Source organism: Mustela erminea, chromosome 10 (assembly GCF_009829155.1).
Source record: "Mustela erminea isolate mMusErm1 chromosome 10, mMusErm1.Pri, whole genome shotgun sequence".
NCBI classification, from domain to species: domain Eukaryota; kingdom Metazoa; phylum Chordata; class Mammalia; order Carnivora; family Mustelidae; genus Mustela; species Mustela erminea.
The window spans coordinates 33,456,763-33,473,694 of record NC_045623.1 but is presented as its reverse complement, the minus strand read 5'-3'; positions in this window follow the sequence as shown (position 1 = coordinate 33,473,694).

The window sequence follows — 16,932 nt, the reverse complement described above, 5'->3', positions numbered from 1 at the left end:
ACCCACCACCCGGCTCACCCAACCCCCTAAGCGCCTCCCTTCCAAATCCTCAATTTGTTTTTCAGAGTTCACAGTCACTCATGGTTCATCTCCCCCTCTGATTTTCCCCAATACACTTCTCCTCTCCATCTCCCAGTGTCCTCCATGTTATTCCTTATGCTCCACAAGTAAGTGAAACCATATGATAATTGACTCTCTGCTTGGCTTATTTCACTTAGCATAATCTACTCCAATCCAGTCCATGTTCATACAAAAGTTGGGTATTCTTCCTTTCCGATGGAGGCATAATATTCCATTGTATATACGGACCATATCTTCTTTATCCATTTGTCTATTGAAGGGCATCTTGGCTCTTTCCACGGTCTATGAACATTGGGGTACAGATGGCCCTTCTTTTTACACCTTCTGTATCTTTAGGGTAAATGTCCAGTAGTGCAGGGTCATAGGGTAGCTCTATTTTTAATTTCTTAAGGAATCTCCATGCTGTTTTCCAAAGTGGTTCACCAACTTGCATTCCCTCCATCAGTGTAAGAGGGTTCCCCTCTCTCCACAGCCTCTCCAATAGTTGTTGAAAAAGAAAAACGAAACTGGGGGCAATGTGTTGCCTGATTTCAAGCTTTACTACAAAGCTGTGATCACCAAGACAGCATGGTACTGGCACAAAACCAGACACATAGACCAGTGGAACATAGTAGAGTCCAAATATGGACCCACACCTCTATGGCCAACTAATCTTTAACAAAGCAGGAAAAAAATATCCAGTGGAAAAAAGACAGTCTCTTCAAAATATGGTGCTGGGAAAATTGGACAGCTATGTATAGAAGAATGAAACTCGACCATTCTCTTACACCATACACAAAGATAAACTCAAAATGGATAAAAGACTTCAACATGAGGCAGGGATCTATCAGAATCCTAGAGGAGAACATAAGCAGTAACCTCTTCGACATCGGCCACAGCAACTTCTTTCAAGACATGTCTCCAAAGGCAAAGGAAACAAAAGCAAAAATGAACTTTTGGGACTTCATCAAGATCAAAAGCTTCTGCATGGCAAAGGAAACAGTCAACAAAACAAAGAGTCAACCTACAGAATGGGAGAAGATATTCGCAAATGACACTACAGACAAAGGGCTGAAATCTAAGATCTATAAAGAACTCCTCAAATTCAACACTCAGAAAACAGATAATCACATCAAAAAATGGGCAGAAGACATGAAGAGAAACTTCTCCAAAGAAGATATACAAATGGCTAACAGACACATGAAAAAATGTTCATCATCATCATTAGCTGTCAGGGAGATTCAAATCAAAACCATATTGAGATACCATCTCTCTCTTTTTGATGTGCCTGCTAAATCTTTATCAATTTTGTTGGTCTTCTGTAAAAACCAGCTCCTGGTTTCATTGATCTGTTCTACCATGGAGTTTTGTTTGTTCTTCTTTTTCTAGCTCATTTATGTGTAAGGTTAGGTTGTTTTTTGAGATTTTTCTTGCTTCTTGAGATAAGCCTGTATTGATAGAAAATTCCCTCTTAGAACAGCTTTAGATGCTTCCCAAAGATTTTGAACTATTGTGTTTTCATTTTCATTTGTCTTCACGTATTTTCTTTTTGATTTCTTGGTTGACCCATTCATTGTTTAGTAGTGTGTTATTTAACTTCCATGTATTTCTGTTCTCTACAGATTTTTGTGGTTGACTTCTAGTTTCATAGCACTGAGATTGGAAAAAAATGCACTCAATCTTTTTGAACATGTTGAGACTTGTTTTGTGGCCTAACACATGATCTATGCTGGAGAATATTTCATGTGCACTTGAAAAGAATGTGTATTCTGCTGTTTTAGAAAGGAATATTCTGAATATATATGTTAGATCCTTTTAGAACAATGTATCATTTGAAGCTACTTTTTCCTTGCTGATTTTCTACTTGGATGATCTATTCATTGATGTAAATGGGGTGTTAAGTCCCCTACTATTATTGTATTAGTATCAATTATTTATTTATGTTATTAACGGTTTATGTATTGGGTGCTTTCATGTTGGGTGCATGAATATTTATAATTATTATATCATCTTGTTGGCTTGTCCCTCTTATGACTATATAGTTCTCTTTTTTGTCTCTTGTTATAGTTTTTGTTTTAAAGTCTGTTTAGTCCAATATATGTATAGCTACCCCGACTTTCTTCTGATATCTATTTGCATGATAAATGTTTTTCCATTCTTTAACTTTTGATTTTATTCCTCTCCCCCCAACAATTTAGATATATAGTATCCTACTTTACATCTTTTTATTTTGTGAATCCCTTGACTGATTTTTATAGATATACTTAATTTTTATAGATATAGATACAGATACTGATTTTTATAAATATACTTAATTTTGCTCCTTTTGTACTTTCTACTTTTTAAACTTCTGCTTGTGGTCTTTCCTGTCCACTGACAGAATACGCTTTAACATCTCTTACCAGGTTGCTTTAGTGATGATGAATTTCTTTAACTTTTGTTTGTCTGGGAAACTATCTCTCCTATTCTGAATGATAGGTTTGCTGGATAGAGTATTCTTAGTTCCAGGTTTTTATTTTTATTTTGTTTTTTCCCTTTCATCACTTTGAATATATCATGCTACTCTCTTCTGGCTTGCAAAGTTTCTGCTGAAAAATCAGCCAATCGCCTCATGGCCTTTCTTTTATATGTAACCCTTTTCTCTTGTTGCTTTTAAAATTCTCTCTTTATCACTACTTTTTGCCATTATAATTACTAGATGTCTTGGTGTGGATCTATTTTGGTTGATTTTTTTGGAGGCTTTCCATGCCTTCTGGATCTGGATTTTTAATTTCCTTCCCCATATTTGGGAAGTTTTCAACTATTATTTCTTCAAATACATTTTTTGCCCTCTTTTTTCTCTGTTCTCCTTCAGGAATCCCTAAAAGCAAATATTCTTGCACTTGATGGTGTCACCGAGTTCCCTAAGTCCTTTTTCATTTTTTATTAGTTTTTTTTTCTTTCTTGTTCAGTTTCATTGTTTTCCATTACTCTGTCTTCCACATTGCTGATCTATTCTTCTGCTTCCTCTATTCTATTTATCCCCCCATATATATATATATATTTTTAATTATAAATAAAATTTATATAATTATTATATATTATATATAACTTAAATACATATATTAATTTAAATTATATATGTATATATATATATTTAAAGATTTTATTCATTTATGCACAAGCAGGGGGAGCAAGAGGAAGAGGGAGAAACAGGTTCCCTGCCGAGCAAGGAGTCTGATGTGGGGCTTGATCCCAGGATCATGACCTGAACGAAGGCAGATGCTTAACCAACTGAGCCATCCAGGCATCCCCTCCCCCCAGTATATTTTTAATTTTAGTTATTGCATTCTTCATCTCTCACTGGTTCTTTTTATGTTTTCTGTGTCTTTGTTGAGGGACGCATTGAGGACCTGCACTCTTTCTCAAGTCCAATGAGTATTTTTATGACCATTATTACTTTAAACTCTCTAACAGTCATATTACTTAATGCTTGTTTCATTTATCTCTTTTGATGTGATTTCATCCTGTTCCTTATTTGAGTGTATTCCTCTGTCTCGTCATGTTGTGTAACTCTGTGTCTCTTTGTGTTACAAAGGTCAGTTATATCTCCAACTCTTGAAAGTAGTGGCCTTATGAAGAAGAGGTCTATAGTGCTCTGCTGTGCAGTGCCCCTTGTTCACCAAAAAGTGGCATTTCAGGGGTGTCTCCTATGTGCATTGTATAGGGCCTACAGTTACAGCTAAGTGACATTTGCCTTCAGTTATCTACAATGTCCCTCTTTGCCTGTTGTGGGCAGGATTTGGCCCTGTGTTGTTAGTAGGCTAGTCTAGGACACCTTGGGCTTGAGTTAGGTTAGACTAGCTATTTGTCAGAGTTGTGGCTGCACTGAACTGCAGGGTGCTCTCCCTGTATTGTCCCCTAAAAAGCTTTCACTGGTGGCTGGGGCCTGCAGTCAGACCAGATGTCTGTCTCCAGCCCACTGTTGGGACTGTCATACTGGCATGTATGGTTTCTTTGTCTTTCCCCAGGGTAGGAGTCACTTTGGGGTGATGCTGACCCCTATTGGGGCTGCTTGCACACTGCCATGCTTGTGGCACTGCCTTGGACGGACTCCTACTGAGAGCTTGGAAGGGGCCCCACAGGAGAACATGGCAGTGGGGTGCAAGGTGTTTGAAAGGTTGGCACTGGTCTACTGTGGGAGGGGACCTGGAGCTGCTTTAGAAAGCTGCCAGCACCAGGCTGGAGGGAGTGGTCCACAGGGAAACACCGGGGAGCACTATTAGCAGACTAGGTGGAGAATGCTCTTTGCTGCACTGGTTGCTGCTGGTGTCCATGTATCTAGTCTAGGGGCTGAGGGAAGGAAATGGTGTCCTCCAGCTCTTTTGTTCTTGGAGAAGTCTTCCAGAGATTCCTGCCCCTCCAGCAAGTGCTGAGATTAGTAAATAAATATCCTTCCCATATACATCAGGCATTTTTCAAACTGCTGTTTCTGTTCTGTATCTCAGTGAGGCTTTTTTTGGCAGGGTGAGTGCTGTGTCGTCAAGGGCAGGGGCTTAGTTTCCTCTCACCCTGGCTCTCCCAGAGCTGAGCCCCCTTTTAAAAGTTCCAAGTATTAAACACCACTGATTGCAAGACGCTGGGAAGTTACCCCCTGTATCTGGTGTATCTGGTATACCTGGTGTGAAGTCTGTCCCTCTCCTGTTTCTGTGCCCATGGTATTCTTCCTTTCCACAGACAGTCCCATGGGTCATATTGGCTTGTGACTCCATCTCTGCCCTTCCTACCATCTTTGATGTGGGCTCTTTACATTTAGCTGTGGTCTGTTCTGCTAGTCTTCAGGTCATTTTCTGGGTTGTTTACACTGGTGTGAGAGGAGGTAAGCCTAATATCCTCCTACTCTGCCATCTTTCCCAGAAATTGTCTCAAACTTGAAATCTTTAAGAATCATGTGGAGAACCCATTAAACTAAATTTCTATGGATCACTAATAGATCCATCTTACCAGAGAGAGGAGCTGCCGGAATCAGCATTTTAACAGCGACCTCAAATAATTCTGTTGCAGGAGGTATACAGTCACTGTGGAAACACTGATCTTGACCTAATGTTTGGTCAAGGTGCCATGAAAATACTTATGAGAAAAATGTTGGTACAAATCGCCATTTGTACCTGGTCAAGTTTCTGACTCACTTCCGGTAAATAAATGAATGAAAAAAGGAATGCCTGGATGAATTAATGAAAGAGGATTTAAATTCTGCTTCCGTATTCATAAACTGATGAGACTTAAATATAATCATTTTAAGTATTGATCTAAATGTTATTAATGCCATATAATTTATATTGATTTTCTAAAAACATATTAACTTACAGTCCAGTAATCTATTTACACTATAAAACAACTTAGCAAATCCTTTCCAAAATAGTATAAATGCAAATTCTAGTCCAATATAGCAATGTACTTGTGAATTTGGGATTGGGAGTGTTGGAAATATTGAAGTTTCCTTGGATTTATGAATGTTTTAACAAAGAAAAAAAGTCACCAGTTAAAAATTTAACACCTATGGTCAGTTGGAAACAGTTACTCTTTACAATATGTCTTACTTCGTCAAGCATATATTTTTGATGTGTAACAAATAATACGCAAGTGACAATATAAATATGTTAAAGATGCTCAGTTTATATTGATCATTTGATGTGTCATGGCAAATACAATCTGAGCAGAGAAACATTTCTTGGTTACAGAGAGATTTTCCTGCTTTCCATGGCTTGGAATAGTCAATAAATTAATAATTAACTTAATGCTTTAAAAAATTCTTTTATTATCAAATCTAGTTTACCAAGAAACCATTTTGTCTTCTGACAGGTCATTTGAGCCTGTCAGTGAATGAGAACAGGGTTTGAATTTCATAAACGAGTCTCATAAAAGAGCTATGAATTAATTCAATACTATAAATACAAGCAAAGGATTTTAAATTCACAAATGCTTTTTTTTTTTTTTAAACCACTGGGATGCCTAAACAGAAATCTCATTCAGGAAATATGATTGTTTCTCTCAGATGGCAAAGTTAAGAACTTCGGAACTAACCGTCATCTCCCCCACACATTGACCATAAAGAGTATTCTTGCCCTTGCTCTTAGTGGTGAGCCAATGAGTCATTTCCAGACCCAGAGAAAAGAGAGAGCAAGAACTTAATTTACAGTGAATATCTCTTACCACTTTTTTGCCAGCAACTTTTCTTGAGATGCATCTTTCCAATTATGTACTGGATAAAACCTCCATAAACGTGTGCTTTTAAAACCAGTCTTCCTCTACTTTTTATTGCTTCTTCCATTTACTCATTTTACAAACCCCTTTTCATCCTTAAAGAATCATCTTGTCTTTGCTGAAAGCTTCTTTCTCTAGCCTTCCTAGAAAGATCGTGGGTTGTCTTCCATTGTTATTGATTGATTGATTTTTCTCTTATTATATCTTTATTCATTAAAATTTTTTTTCTAATTGTTTATGTTATAATGCATTCTTTGTATATGGCACCTATACAGTTTGGATTTGTATGTTTTATCTAGTCTGATAATTTAACTCTAAACTTACAATTCCAGTCTATTTACACATAGCATTATTACTCATATATTTGGATTTTACCACCTTATATCGTGATTTGTTTTGTCTTGTTCTAATTGTTTTAAATTATCCTTTCCCCCCATTCTTTTGGATTGAGATCCCCTCCCCATTGAGCTTTTCTCTTCATTAATTTGCAAGTTACATATTTTACTTTTATTCATTTGGTTATTACCCTAAAATGTTAATATGCTTATATATCTTAACAAATTTATAACTTCAATCAGTAGCTTTATCTTTGTCTCAAACAATATAAGGGATTTACAATTTTTACATTCTACTTCCATGTTCCATTTATATGCTACTCTTGTATAGAAATTTTGTTCAAACTTATTTAACTCCCTAAATTGGATATCATTGTTATTGTTTTATATATTGTTCACCTTTTTAATATTCCTACCATTTCTTTTGTCATTGCATAATTTCCTTTTGGAATCATTTTCCTTCTTCCCAAAGTACTTCCAAGAGTCTGAGAATTCTGTGGTGAGGATCTGTTGGTAGTTCTGGTTCTTCCAGGTTCTGGTTTATCTTTCACCTCCTAAAATGTTAATTGGAATCTTTGAGGTGGGAGAGAAGGACTCAAGGGAAATTTTGACAGCTCGAAGCTTCTCCTTTGCTGCTACAGATGGTGACAGGAGCCCTTTGTTTTCCCCAAGACAGTGACAAGGCCCTCTAGATGCTTTTATAAGCTTGGCCAAAGCCCTCTAGGGCAGGGTTTCTCAACTTCAGTGCTATTGATGATTTCATACGTTGGACAAAATAGTTTTTTGTTAGACAGAGTGAGGCTTTTCTATATATCATAGGATATTTAGCATCATCTTTGGCCTCCATCCACTAGTTGGTTTTCATGTGTAATAACCAAAAATGTCTCCTCATATTGGCAAACATCCTCTGGGGACCAAAACTGTCAATGGTTCAGAACTATTCCTTTAGGGCCACTTTAGGTAGATAAGTTCAGTTGACATGTAACATTCTTTCCTGTCTCCTCTCAGTTGTTCCCTAAGTCAGTTGAGAATTTTCATATTTTCTTGTTTGTAAGAGAGCCAACACCATCTGCATCTTTGAAATCATATATATATAAAATTATGGTGTCTTATTTATTACATATACACATATACACACATACATATATATCACATACTATATACACACACACATATACATATATATAAATATATATAGGGAAAGAGAGACAGTCAGATTTTCAATGGTTTACCAGAAAGTAAGTAAATGAGAGACAAGAGGACAGGTGTAAGATGATAACTGGTACGAAAATTGAATGAATACTGGTAAGAACTATGAATTGAGAGCTTTTACCTCTAATGATAGTGTCTCCCAGTTTCCTCTAACTTGTTGCCATGTCAGAATTTGAGCCCAGTGTTGCCAAATATTCTGATTTTTCAGAAGTCACAGGATCCTTGTGTGTGTGTGTGTGTGTGATGGATATACATACAATGTTCTTGCTTTTATTTATTTTTTTAATTTAAATTCAATTAGTCAACATATTTAATCATTTACATTTAATCATTAACATTTAATCATTTGTTTTTGATGTAGTGTTCAATGATTCATTAGTTGCGTGTAACACCCAGTGCTCATCATATCACATGTCCATCACCCAGTTTAAATACAGAACTATGATTTATGAAAACACAGAGAAAATCCCACACCTGTGGGCTGTAGGCCTCTGTACTGCAACCTCTGATGTCCACCAGGCTCGTAAGTGTTGCTCAATAAGTGTTAGTTTTCCACTCTGTCTCCTGTACTCTGGAGGCCCACGGTTACCATTCAGTATGGGTCCCAGCAGCTTCCCTGGTTATCCCAGTGTTCCTTATGGAGCCCAAGCAAACCTAACACAACATTTCTGGATTCTACCTGCATTACCATGGCCTCTTTTTGTGTAGAGAAGTAGTTTCTTTACTGAAGCTCAGTGAGAATTTAATTGATCGTTAGATCACTCAATACACATACCCTTTAGGTACTGCCTAAGGAAAGATTAATTTTCAGCCCCAGGAAAGATTTAAAATGGGAAATTCCAGGCCATGCTAATGTGACTAAGGCTTTACCTCAGAAGTAGCAAATCTGGAGAATTAAAAATGAACCCCATTTTGGCAAAAGAAGCACAATGGTGCTGTTTCTAAATAGTAGAAAATTTTAAAACAAAAAGAAAGAAATCCAGTGTATTATATAAGATTGAACAATACAAATAGTAAGTTAAAGTAGAAAGTTGGAGGTGAGAGTAAAGAGGAGCGTGGAAAATACAAAAAGGATTAGGACTCCAAAATGCAAAAGGTAAGATTGTTAGGTGAGTTTGACAGAGACTAAGAAAATAAATAAGAAAGAGGAAGAAAACATGCAGTGAGCAAACAGGCACAGTACCAGGTACTCTACTTACATTGGCTTATAATGCTAATGTTCCTAACCAATTGCGAGTAGACGTTATTATTCCTTTGTTTCCAAAGGGGATCAAAAACTTGTTTGTGGTGGTGCAGCTGGCAGGTGGCATGAAAGTATTCACATTAGAGCAAAACCTGGCTCTACAAGAGGCACGGGGGAGAGATTCCTAACCTGGATACAGCTGCCTGTACCCCTCCCACTACCCTGATATTATAGGCAAAACGTTGTATTTATGAGCTCCATCATTGTTCTAGAAAATAGTTCACAGTTCTAGGTAGAAATAAAAAAATAAACAACAACAACAACAAAAAGATTGAGACCCTCTACCTTAAAAATATTGGCATTTTAGACCAAAAATCCTCTCCATAGTTCTGTAATGATACAGAAAAGCATACTACAAATCTACTTGAAAATTCAAAAAGAATTATTTGCCACTTCCAAGTACTTTCCAAAGCCTAAGTCATGACAAGTTAATAGCCAATCATCTTCTTTCCTTTGTCAAATACATGAAACAAGAAGCCACCAAGTCTTGTTAAAATTGGGCTGGATGGGAACAAAGAAATTTAAGCTCTTGTGTAGTGTGTGTATTCCTGAAATTGCAAACTTGAAAAATATAGTTTGACTCCATTGCCTTATCTTTTAATTGCCCTTGTAAATGCTAACAACTGGTCTACCTAACTCAAGACAAAAACAACTGGCAGAATTTCAGAATGAGAAGTGCATTCCCTAAGTATCTGGCCCAACCACTTCATTGAAAAAGGGTAGGTCACTTCCTGGGGCCCGAGACCAAAACCCATTCAGACCTAACTTGTGTACGATGCTCTTTCCACAACATTATGCTGTGTCCCATGTCAACACTGGAAAGATACTTCAGTGGAACTGATTTCAGTTTCACGCATTCCTGCCATCAGCCATCAAGGCCCTGTGATTGAAGGTGTTCTGAGATACTTTGTCCCAGGTAAACTCAAAGAAGTTTAGTAGTGATTCTACCACATGCCAAAACTGTTCTAACTGAAATTTAGGACTCAGTTTCATGGAAGCTGGGTCATTCAAGTGGGCCACACTACCATCTACCTCACAGGAAGCTTTTCTTTTATTAAATACCTACTAAATGCAGAAACACAACGAGATGGGAAGAAAGAGTTAAACAAAAATTGAAGTCATGTTGCCTGCCCATATAGAGTATAAAAGTAACAATGGAAAGAACTATGTCAGAAGCTCTATGGCTCAATTATATATCCATGACCTAAACAAATGGGAGTCAGGCAAAACATAACATTAGGACTTCTCTACAAATGACTTCCAAGAAAGGAATACCATGAAACTCTGGTCTGTGTTACAGTTCACCCATGAAGTCAGCTGCTAAATTCTGAAACCTGTGAGTCCTAAGAACAGCCTTCTTGCATGTCCCACAAGGGCATTTAAAAATAATCCCTATTTCTTTCCCATACTCCATGGCAAGAATATCGTAGGTGACTTTGACCCTGTTGCCAGCACAGGATTTAAAAACATCTTACCCTGCATCAGAATGAACCAGAAGGCTGCCTAGTTCCAATTATTGCTCACCCTCAGCCTCCACCTTCTTACACTCCTCCACAGCCTTTATTTGGGTGCAGGCCAGTTTCCTACTCTAGACTACAAACTCGCCTGAGGGCAGGGACTCTGTTTTACCTGTCTTGGTATCTTCAGCATCATCCAAAATGCCTGGAACCCTGCAAAGACCCCACACCTCTTTAGCAAACTGTACTGAATTTAAATGCTGAAGGAACAAGCAGAGTAAGGAAGAAAAAACATCCAGAAGAGGTAAGGTTATTTTTCAAGTAGAAAAATCGAGGTGTAGTGGGATAAAATACCAGTCCAAAGTTGCCTAGTATTAAAATAGATAAAATTTACAAGTCTACAAAACTTACCTTTATTTAAGTAATAATACACAAAATACATCTATATAACAATATAATATAAAAGCAATGTACAAAATAATAACAGAAAACAGTACACTTAAATGCAGAGTTTCTGATTTACACAGAAAACCACCCATCTGGTTTCAGGGTAAAAAGTCTGCTTTTGAATTTTTGGCTGGATTTCTTGTTGAATTTTTAAGTAGAAACAAATTATATAAATACACAACTCTTGATGAGAAAGAGAATGAGACAAAATAATTGATAAAAACAATACACTAGAATAATGATCAACTATGTGTCAATTTCAGCTCTTCCAATGACAGCCCAGTCAATGAATCTGTCTTGGCAGATAATTACTTGCTGTATCCTTAGCCCATAAGGTGATCAATAAAGTCAAATGTCCAGTTTAATATTTTACATTTAATGATTATATAATAACAGGCAGCAGAGTATATGTTGAGGAAGATTAATGGAAGGATTAGACATGGTGTCAATACTTTTTTTCCTTTTAATTAGTGAAACCCTAATGCAAAATTCGAAATACGCTGAATTGAAGCTTTTCTTTCTTAGCACTCTGCTAAGCAGCTGAAATTATATTTAGAGATTTGGTTATTGAGTTTCTGATTATCTAGTGATTCAAACACTTCATGAAATGCTTGGTCTTGTCCATCCTTCCGGCTGAGGAGCTGGTTTGGTGAGCCCAAGTGACTGTGCTTTTTCAGTGGGAAACAGTGTTCATTTCTCCAAACCTTTATATGAAAAGGAGACTTGTCCAAGTCCTCTGGCCTGGCTGTGCTATTGGCCAGGTGGGGATGTTCCAGGGGAATTGTGGGCTGACTGTTTTTGTGGTCAGGTTCCTCTGAGCCCTGCTTGCCCTTGCTCACTTGCCATGAACTTGGCTTCACTAAAAATTCACCACAAATCAATTTTGTCAGTTTCCATTATTTTGTTGTTCACCGAGGAGTAGCCCAGGCAGGTGTTGAATAATTCATTGTGGCGGTGGTGTTGATCCTGTTTTCTGGGTAAGAAAAATCTAAAGCCCCAGAAGGCCCCAGTCTGTGAGTCAGTCCCCAGGCACTGGAGAGCCTGCATAGCACATGCTACTGGGCAGGGTAGGTTTAAATACTTGTGCCACCTCTATCTGGTTTCTGTGTGAGTCACTTGCACACCAGTACGTGTCAAGGAGAAGAGCTACCAGGTTTGAACTTAAGGCAACATATATAGACCAGGAAAGGTAAGAATTATTGTCAATTACTTAATTGGCAAGTGTTGAGCATTATCAAGACTGTGAGTCTCTAGATATCAGGACACAGGTGAAAAAAAAGGGAAAAGATAAAGAAATAAGGAAATATATTTTTATATATGATATATGCATGTGTCTGTGTGAGACAAAATGTTGGCTGCCAGGTAATCCAGCATAGAAAAGAATTACAACTATGGCAAAGAATTCACAAATCAATCGTGAAAAAACAAGCTATAGGCTGTGACTTACTATCTCAAAGGCAGCTTTCTCTGTTTTTAGGATAAAAGATGTAGGCCGCAGTGCTCCCAGAGTCAACCTTCTACATTACTGTATCAGTTACAGCCAAAAACACAGGACAGAAAGGCAGGGAGCAAGGGTGGCTGGCTATACAGAATGCAGGGGTAGCAGCACTGTGCTGATGGCACTGCAGTCCGAGTGGTGGCCTTGAGCTGGCAGCTCCAGGCCCTGGCTCTTCAGGGTACCCAAAATGGAGTGGGCACAGTGAAGGTTCAAGTTCTCTCCCAAGAGGCCACCACATACATACAGAATGTGCCAGTATGTTCATTTACAGGGAGACATAACTGCCATGGGGCCCGGCCCACTTAGGTCTACAGACAGAGTCTCCTCCTTGTGGAAAGCTCACATGCACAGCCACTCAAATCAGAAAGCTGCATGGTATAAAAGTAAACAGGTGGGGGACTCAAGCCGCTGAAAAGCTTCTGTACAGCAAAGGAGACTAGCCACAAAATGAAAAGGGGACCTGAAGATTGGGAGAAGACATTTGCAAACCATGTATAGACAAATACCTAAAATATATATGAACTCACAACTCAGTAGCAGAAACCTCTCTACTGTTTTCTTAAGAAACTAAAATAAATAGGATCCAGCAATCCCTCTTCTGAGTATACAGATAAAGGACATGAAATCAGGATGTCAAAGAGATACCTGTGTCTTCATGTTCACTTGCAGCATCGTTCACAGTAACCAAGGTATGGAAGCAATCCAAGTGTATGCTGATGGATGAATGGACAAAGAAATTGTGAGCTGTAGCTATAGATATATATAGAGTGGACTATTATTCAGCTTTAGGAAATAAGATGTTGCCATTTGTGACAACATGGATAAACCTGGAGGACGCTATGCTAAATGAAGTAAGTCAGACAGAAAAATACTGATCTCACTTATATGTGGAATCTTAAAAAGTCAAATACATAAGAACAGAGAACTGGAGTTGTTGGGGTGGTGAAGTAGAGAAATGGGGAAATGTTGGTACAAAGCTGCAGTTATGTACGATGAATACATCTAGAAATCTAATGTATAGCCTGGTGACTTCAGTTAATGGTACTATATAGAATACTAGATATTTGCTATGAGAATGGATTTCAGGTCTTCTCATCACACACACAAAAATGGTTATGTGAGGAGAGGATATGTTAATTAGCTTGACTTTGCCAATCATTTCACTATGTATATGTATAGCAAATCATGTTGTACACCTAAAGTATATACAGTTTTTCTTTAGAAAGACATAGGAACAGAGAAAAACAACTGCATGGTGAGCATACATTGAGAGCAAAGGGGAGTGGATAGTTTGGAGGGGGCTGGTCATCACACCTCTGGAAAAGCCTGATCACATATCCCAGTTTTCGCCGAGTGCTTTCACATATATTTTTTCCTCCATGTCTAGATGGCTATGACTAAACGTTAGTAAGGCCTGGGACTTCCCCATTTTATTTTCCAATTTTTTTTTTAACTATGGTAATATTTTAGCTATTTTAAAGTGTAGGTTCAGTAGTATTATGTACATTAATTTTGTTGTGCCACCATTAGCACGATCCATCTTCAGAACTCTTTGCAAAACTGGGACTCTGTTCTTATTAAACAAGGACACAGCATTTCCCTCCTGACTCCCACTCCCTGGAAATCCCCATTCTACTTTCTGTCTCTCTGAATCTAACTTTGCTAGATACCTGATGTCAGTGGACTCATCCAGTATTTGTCTTTTCATGACTGGCTTATTTCACTTAGCATAATGTCCCCAGGCTATACATGTTTTGTTTCATATGACAGAATTTCCTTCCTTTTTAGAGCAAAATAATATTCCATTGTATTAAATTCCATTAAATACCACATTTTGTTCATCCATTCATCTGTTAATGGACACTTCGACTGTTTCCACCTTTTGGCTAATGAGTAATGCTCATTAGTAATGCTGCAATGAGCAGGATTGTACAAATTTGAGACATTGCTTTCAATTCCTTTAGGTACATATCCAGAAGTGGAATTGCTGGATGATTTTACCTTAAATCTTTTGAGGAACCACCATACTGTTTTTCATAGTCGCTATACTCTTGCACATTTCCTACCAATAATGCACAAAGGTCCTGATTACTCTGTATCTTTTTCTTGTTTGGTTTTTGTTTGTTTGTTTGTTTTTGATAGTACTCATCCTCATGGATGTGAGGAGGTATCTCATTTTAGTTTTGATTTGTATTCTAATGATTAGTGATGTCAAACAGCTTTTCATGTGCTTGTTGGGCATTTATATATCTTCTTTGGAGGAATGTCTGTTCAAGCCTTTTGCCTATTTTTGAATTGGGTTACCGTATCTTTTGTTACTATATTTTTTGTTAAGTTTAAGGAGTTCTCTATATATTCTAGATATTAATCCTCCCTTATCAGTTATATGATTTGTAGTATTTCCTCCCATTTTCTGGGTTGCCTTTTTACTCTTTTGACAGTGTCTTTTAATGCACAACATTTAAAATTTTTAATTAAGTCTAATTTGTCTATTCTCTTGTTGCCATTGCTTTTGGTGTTATATCCAAGAAATCACTAACAAATTAAATGTTGTTCTCCTTTATTAATTATACATTTATTCTGAGATAATTGTAGGTTCACACCTAGTTGTAAGAAATAGTACAGAGAAATCTTGTGTCTTTTCCAATGATAACATCTTGCAAAACTTTGGTACAGCAAACAACCAGGATATTGACATTGATACAATAAAAATATAGAGCATTTTCATCATCATCACATCGTCTCCCAGGTGTATAGCCACATTTTTTCCTCCACTTTCCTCCACCTTTGCTGGCAACCATTATTTGTTTTCCATTTCCATAATTTTATCCTTTAAAAATGGAATCATTACAGTGTAATTTATTATATTACACTGTAATGAATAAATTACACTGTAATAAATAAAGTTACAATAAAAGTATAACTTTTGGATTGGCTTTTCTCACTCAGCAAAATTCTATGAAGACTTATCCAGGTTGTCATATGTGTGATTAGTTGGTTCCCTTTTACTGCTGAATAGTATTCTAGAGTATGGATGTGCTAGGATTTGTTTGACCATTCACCCATTGACAGACAGCTGAGTGATTTCCAGTTTTTGGCTATGATGACTATGGCTGATATAATGATGAATATGGCTATAGGTTTTCGTGAACGTACATTTTTATCTTTCTAGGTTAAGTGCCAGGAATATAATTTCCAAATCGTATGCTAGTTGTATGTTTAGCTTTTTAGAAACTGTCGAACTGTTTTCTAGAGGGCTATACCATTTTACGTCTCCACTAACATCTTTTCATATGTCTGTTGACCATCTATCCTTCATATATGCTAGGTATTAGTTTTTTGTTGGATATGTGGTTTGCAAATGTTTTCTCTTCATGTGTAGCCTGACTTTTCATTTTCTTAACAGGGTTTTCCATAGAGAAAATGTTTTTAATTTTGATGGAGTCAAATTTATCATTTCTTTTATGAATCATACCTTTGGTGTCAAATCTAAGAACTCTTTGCCTAACCCTAGATCCTAAACATTTTCTACCGTTTTTTCCTAAAAGTTTTATATCTTAAAAATTTACATTAAAGTCCGTGATCCATTTTGAGTTACTTTTTGTATAAGGGTGAGACCCAGGTTTAAGTGTTTTTTTTTTTGTTGTTGCTGCTGCTGTTGTTTTCTCCAGTACAATTTTTTGAAGAGTACCCTTCTCCCATTGGATTGCTTTTTCACCCTCACCAAATATCAGTACACATATTTTTATGGTAAGTCTATTTTAGGTTCTCTTTTCTGTTCCCTTATCTGTGTCTCTCTCTATATATCAGAACCATAAAGCTGATTATTATAGCTATATAATAAGTCTTATAACCCAGTAGATCAATTCCTTACATTTTATTATTTTTCAAAACTGTGTTAGATATTTTAATTTGTCTTTCTAAATACATTTTAGAATAATCTTACCTATGACTAGGAAAAAATCTCACTGGGATTTTGACTGATTGAGTTAAACTTGTCTTTCATTTGGGAAGAACTGACGTTTTTACTATGTTGAGTCTTTTTATTTATATATATATTTTAAAAGATTTTATTTATTTATTTGACAGAGATCACAAGTAGGCAGAGAGGCAGGCAGAGAGAGAGAGGAAGAAGCAAGCTCCCCGTGGAGCAGAGAGCCCGATTCAGGGGCTCAATCCCAGGACCCTGGGATCACAACCCGAGCCGAATGCAGAGGCTTTAAGCCACTGAGCCACCCAGGCGCCCCCTATGTTGAGTCTTTTAATTCATGAAAACTGTATATCTAGATCTTTGGGTTTTTTTCACCATATTCTGTAGTTTTCAGCATATGAATCCTGTAAATGCTTGATTTACACCTAAATATTTTTTGACTGATTGTAAATGGTACTGTATATTTTTTAATTTTGTGTCCACATGTTCTTTGCTAGTACAAAGAA